Source organism: Pipra filicauda, unplaced genomic scaffold (assembly GCF_003945595.2).
Source record: "Pipra filicauda isolate LSUMZ 115617 unplaced genomic scaffold, ASM394559v2 scaffold192_size1418226_pilon, whole genome shotgun sequence".
NCBI lineage: Eukaryota > Metazoa > Chordata > Aves > Passeriformes > Pipridae > Pipra > Pipra filicauda.
The window spans coordinates 422,256-428,342 of NW_024104301.1; the positions used below are offsets into that span (position 1 = coordinate 422,256).

General features: G+C 44.6%; 1 long non-coding RNA gene across 2 annotated transcripts; it reads left to right on the forward strand.

The window, feature by feature from the left end:
* Positions 1-6: 6 nt before the first annotated feature.
* Positions 7-5,661, forward strand: LOC113997671. 2 transcript variants are annotated; one of them, XR_005563196.1, is made up of 4 exons: positions 7-230; positions 996-1,176; positions 1,903-2,028; positions 5,002-5,661. It is a non-coding gene; the product is annotated as an uncharacterized LOC113997671 (long non-coding RNA). The 2 variants fall into 2 exon arrangements; XR_003544174.2 differs by lacking the exon at positions 5,002-5,661 and adding an exon at positions 2,137-2,203.
* The last annotated feature ends 426 nt before the right edge of the window (positions 5,662-6,087 follow it).

Sequence of the window (6,087 nt, forward strand, 5' to 3'; positions counted from 1 at the left end):
CCCCGGCTAAGATGGCGGCCGGGGTGGGGGAACCTCAGGGTCTATCAGGGTCTGTCAGGGTCCTCCGGGCTCCGCCATCGCCCCTCAGCGCGGGGAGAGGTCGCACGCTGGGCTTTGGCTGGGTATGGCCGCCGCGGTGGTGTCAGGCAGCCGCTTGTGCCACCCAGCGCCCTCAGGAACAGTCCAGACCGGCGTGGATCGGGTGCTGCCCCCTCAGTACCACAGAAAAGGTTTCTGGTGTAGTGAACCGCGAAGGAGGTCTGGGGAGAAAAGCTGCTGGAAGGCCACACGCAAAAAAAAAAAAAAAAAAAAAAAAAAAGTGTGCGGAATGGTGCCTTGTGAGAGAAAAAATTCTATATTTCACGTTTTTTTGCAACGGTGTTTTTAGTAATCTTTCCTTAAACTAATTTTTGAAGTTTTAATGTTTCTCCTTCTGAAAATGCCTTGGGTCCTTCATGCTCAGTGTATATTCATTCATTAAGCTGGTTAGAAATTTTGCCATATATGCAGGTAACTTTGAGGTCTTTTTTAACCTAAATGGTTAATGATTCTAATGATTCTAAATTATTCTATTTTTATAGTAAATTGGAAGAGTAGGCTAGAGAGTGACTAGTGATCAGGGTTACTTTACAGATGTAACATCCAGGCTTCAGTTCAACAAGGAAATTAATTTTTAAAATGAAATTTCATCGAGTTTATGTTCTGCATTACCTGAGGGGAAAGTTTGTCACTCTCTACAGCTCCCTGGCAGGAGGTTTAGATTAGATATTAGGAAATATTTCTTCATGGAAAGGGTTGTCCAGCATCAGAACAGGCTGTCCAGGGAAATGGTGGAGTCACCATCCCTGGAGGTGTTCAAAAACGTGTGGATGTGGCACTTGGGGACATGATTTTGTGCTGAGTTGATGGTTGAGCTCTAAAAGCTCTAACATTCCAGTTTCATCCATTGGAAATGGAAATAATGTCCCTCCTTTGCGCTGTCCACTTCCCCCCAGGGGTGCGATGAGTTACACAAGAGCATTGACTGTTCACTCCGTGTGAGGCCACCAGGGTGCTCTGATGTTCTCCAAGCGCTGCTAACCTGGATTTGAAGCAGCTCCATGTCACGTGGCAAAGTCCTGGAGTCCTCCTTCCCCTGGAAACACCTCATTGCTCCAAGGACATGGTCACATGAAGGTGAGAATCCGCTGTGCTCCGCTGTACCTCAGAGCTGTGTGTGCCTTCCGTCCCAAAATAACCTCACTGGGTCTCCAGCCTGCGTTCCTTGTTCCAAAGTTTCTGTGTTCACCTTTCCTTTTGGGGATGAAGAACTGGTGTGTTCAGTCTCTTTGTTTTTTGCTGTTCCTGAGGTTTTTTGGATTCCATTGGAAGCATCCATGCACTTCCTTTCAGCCAGGTGGTCAAAATGATGTTACAAGTGTTGGGTTTGTTGTTTTTTTCAGGCTTAGAGAGCAACAGTGACTTCAAGACACTTCCATTTTGAAAGGAAATTGTAAAAATGGCACGATAGGACTCTTTTTTTTCTTCTCACTGAGGCTGTGTCAGGACTGGCTGCAGCCATCCAAGGGAATATAGCCCTGTATTTGAGGAAATCCTGGGGATCTTTAAAAATCCATCTCTTGCACTGTCCCAGAGCAGGGAAACAAAAAGAAAAGCAATCCTACAAGTCCTGCAAAGTTGGAAACTTGGATTTTAGATTACAGGCTTGGAGGGAAAGTGGTGCTTGGTTTATTTATCACCATTGGTTATATTCTGTCTTCTTGTTCCTCTGCAGTGCCATGAGATAATTAATATTAGAACTTGTTAGTTTACATGTTTCTGATGCATTTAAAATCGGTTAAAAAAGGGCTGTTGACAATGCACCAGGGAAAATAGAATTTAATACATACTTTTTGCATCCAGAATTACTTGGCAAAGCTGATGGTGCACAAGGGACCAGACTCCAAGATGAAAAGCAAGCCTTGCTGGAATGTGAAAGCACAGATTGCACCCTGGATGAATGTGGGCAGGAGCTGGATGAATAAAGAGGTATTAATTCTTCCTGCATCTACCATTGAAATAGAACTGGGCGACTGTTCAATAGCAAAGTAGGATGGAATTAATCTGTTTTACTCATGACCTTTTTTCTTTTCTCAGAAGTGTTAGGGCTTCACTCAGAGCAACAGTTCACCTAAAAACCCATCTCCAGTATTTGCTGTAAGAGGTCAAACAAGCTGCTGTGTCACTTCAGCTCCCTCTTTATTGGTGTTCAAGTGAGCGACTCTGAATTCCTCAGCTGTAGGATGTGATTGTTCAATAGGGTCATGAAGCCTCTCCAGAAATATGTACTCACAAGCAGAATGCAAAGTCCCTGCAGAAAGGAAGTTAAATAAAATACAACCCCCCCACCTTTGTCATGGAGAGAGGAAAAGCAAAATAAAAACCCATGTTTAAGAAAAACCGTTTGAACACCACTCCCCCACAAAACCCACCTTTATGTTGGATTTCTGAAACAGGCTCCAAAGAGCAACTCCAAGTGTGTAGGACAAGATCAGGACATCAATAAATAAGGCTTGTTCTCCATCACAGAGATTTTAATTTATCCTGTCAACATGAGTTAATTAATAATTAAAGAGGGCACTGTGATCCTCGTGTGGGAGGTCCTAGAAAATGAAGATGCAGCAGTTGAAGATGCAGCAGGGTGCTGTCTATTAAAAAGCATCTTAAGGGATTTGCTGTATTACTATTTTAATTATAATTTAAGCTGCAAGATTTTGATGTGCATTTAAGCATTACAGCGTGGCATTTCCAATGCAAACATGGCAGGATTGAGTCCCATCAAGTAAATCCAGGGAAGTAACTGTAACTGATTATAAACACAAATAAAACTAACACCGATGTCTGATGAAATGCTAAGACTAAGCAAAAAGCACTACTTATATTTCAGTTTCTCTCATCCAAGCTTATTGTAATAATTCACAGTAAACTTTGGTTTTTAGCCATAGAACTTTCACCACAGCCCTTTCCTTTTAAATTACTTGAGATTTAAATAACTTAATTACTTTTATACAGCTAAAATGATTGCTGTTCCTCAGAACAGAGGGCACTAGAGTTTTCAGAACAGTGCACCAATACCTGTCCTGCCCATGGACATGTATCATTTGATTAAATGTTTTAATTTTATTTTTGGACATTTAAACTCTGAGTAGAATCAGCTTATTAACCACAGTCTCATAAATTATGATGGATGAGGTGTTCAGACTTGTTAGGAAGGTTTTAGTGATAAAAAGTGCAGAGTTAATATAATAAAAGAGCTTCTCTAGGAAGTGGTATAATTCCTGTTATCTTAGACTTTTAAAATGAGGAGAAAATCCTAAGAGGAAACAGTTTTGGATGTGCATTACTTGATCTAAATATATCTTCTCAGCTTAATGTCATTCATAACAATTTTAGCACTGACCAAAAGTCAGAGTCACCAATAAACTACAATATTTTGTATTTTATAGGGTGACTTGGGTGAGGTTCTAAAGGAATTGAGAAACTGGTACAGAAAATAAATCAGCTCTCCGGGATTTTGGACAGCTGGGATTTGGGAGACCTTCAAGCCCCTTTCAGTGCTAAAGGGGCTCCAAGAGAGCTGGAGAGGGACTTTGGATGTGGCATGGAGTGACAGGACAAGGGGGAATGGATTCCCACTGCCAGAGGGCAGGGTTAGATGGGATACTGGGAAGGAATTCTTGGCTGTGAGGGTGGGGAGGCCCTGGCACAGGCTGCCCAGAGAAGCTGTGGCTGCCCCATCCCTGGAAGTGTCCAAGGCCAGGTTGGATGGGGTTTGGAGCAACTTGGAATAGTGGAAGGTGTCCCTGCCTATGGCAGGGGGAGGAACAAGATGATCTTTAAGGTCCCTTCCAACTCAAACCATTCTGGAATTCTAGCTGGTGATCTTCTGCCTCTGCCTCTTCTCTTGACTTTTCCATGTGGGAAGTCTGGTATTGTCCTTCTCACATGAGTTTTGTGTTTAATGCAGCTGTGCTGTCTTGAACTTCATCTTTCCAAGGCTGATGTTGGTTTTGCCATATGACAGATCACTCTAAGAGTTCAAGTGGACAGGCATTTGGAATTAGAGTCAAAACAAAGTCAAACCAGGCTGAAATAAACTGTGTTCCGGTCTAGCACAACATTAGCCCTTAAATAAATAGTGAGGAGCCCGGGCTGTCTGTAGGGCAGATGGCATTACAGGTAATATTTATCATGCTTCAATCTCAGGACTAAGATACTTGGGAGAGAGGATTGACGTCAGCTCCAAGTGAATCAGTTTTAAAACCAGCTGAAAACCTGCTTGTGCCTCCAACAGTTGATTATATTGTGCAGCACTTCTGCTTTGTGCATTTGTTGGTCTGAGCAAGCCTGGCAGGAAGAGTTCATTTTGCTTTTGCAGCTTAAATGGGCTGATGTAAATAGATCTTGGACTTTGAGGTGGGAAGATTCCACCCAGCTGCAGTAACCAGGGGGATGCCCTTTGCTCCAGTTTTTGTGCCAAATTTGTGCGCTGGGGAATTTTAAACAAATATCACTTGGCAGAACATGGACCCTCAGGGTACAAGAAAAACACCGGAGTGAGGCAGCAGGGCATGGGCTGGGAGGGATTTACAGGGAGAACTATCCACACTGACACTGAGCAGGGGGGAAAACCAGTTCTGAACTGTTTTATTAAAAATAGTTGGGTTTTGTGTCACAGGAGCCCAGTGATCCTCTGAATGAAAACCAGTTTCTCATCTGGGTACAGTGTGCAGGAGTGTGAAAGAGTTCAGCAAAGGTTACTAATTATCATGTAAATTATGAGGTCTTCTGGCTGTCTGGACAGACCTGGGTGGCTGGCCTGGGATAGAATCATAGAATGATGGAATCACTAAGGTTGGAAAAGACCTCCAAGATCAAGTCCAACCTTCAACTGAATACCCCCATAGCCACTAAACCATATCACAAAGTGCCACATCTCCTTGTTTTTTGAACACTTCACAGAATGATGACTCCACCACTTCCCTGCAGAGCCCGTTCCAAGGATTTTCAAGGTGTTCCAAGGATTTTCAAGGTTTTCCAAGGATTTCCAAGGATGGAGGAGTGTGAACTGCTCATGGTGTGCCTTGGCTCTGGAGCCCTCACTGAAACATGGAGTTCTGCTCTGCCAAGTGTGTTTGTCAGCCCTGAGCTCACACCAAGTTTCTCAGCCCTGTGAGTCAGGGCTGGTGGGCAAAGAGGCATGGAAAGCATCCCATCCAGCTCTGGGAATTGGGATGAGGCATGGAGAGCTTGAGTTTAGCTAGAAGTGTGTGGGGGCTCCCAGGCTGAGCAGCACAGCCCAGCTGCTGTGGGACACACCACCTTGCACTACGGTGAGCTGCCTCAAGGTCACTGTGGGCAAAGTGCAGAACAAGGGCTTAGGCCAGGCTGGACTTGTCCTAGAAAGGACCTGGACAAGGAGGAGGAAGATTGAGACTGAGGGAAGGGAAAGAATGATTCTGTGGGGGAAACTCTGAAAATATGTACTTCCCTTTCCTGATAAAGTCACAGAGGGCGAGGCACTGAGGAGAGCTACCTTGTTTGTCTGCTCTCACACCCTGACAGGCCTGGGCAGCAGCACCCCCTTATCTCCACCACGTTGGCACATGTGGCTGTGTTCCCTAATCCACCAAACGGGGACTGGGCTGCTCCTTGTGCTCCCTCCACTCTCCTTCTCCCTGTTCTAACAGGAGCATTAATTTTTAATAACTTTGGATACAATTTCAGCTCCAGCTGGAAAACTTTCATGCTTTGCTTAAGCCTTTAGCAGTGTAAGGGGAAAGACGTTGTCTCTGTCAAGGTACAGAGAGAGTGAAATGCCTCCCGTGTGACAAAGATGGTGCTTCAGCAGCATTCCCATGGGCTGGGTCCATGGAGTGTGGCTCTTCCGTTCACTGCAGCAGCTCGGGGTGCAGGTTTTACACCTGCCTCTGCCGTGTTTACACCCCTGTTTGTTACTTAAGTTATATAAGTGGCAGCAGCCTCTTGATGTGTGTGTACACAGAGGAATTAAATTAATTTGCAGAGCTGCCTGCTGGGAACCTCCAA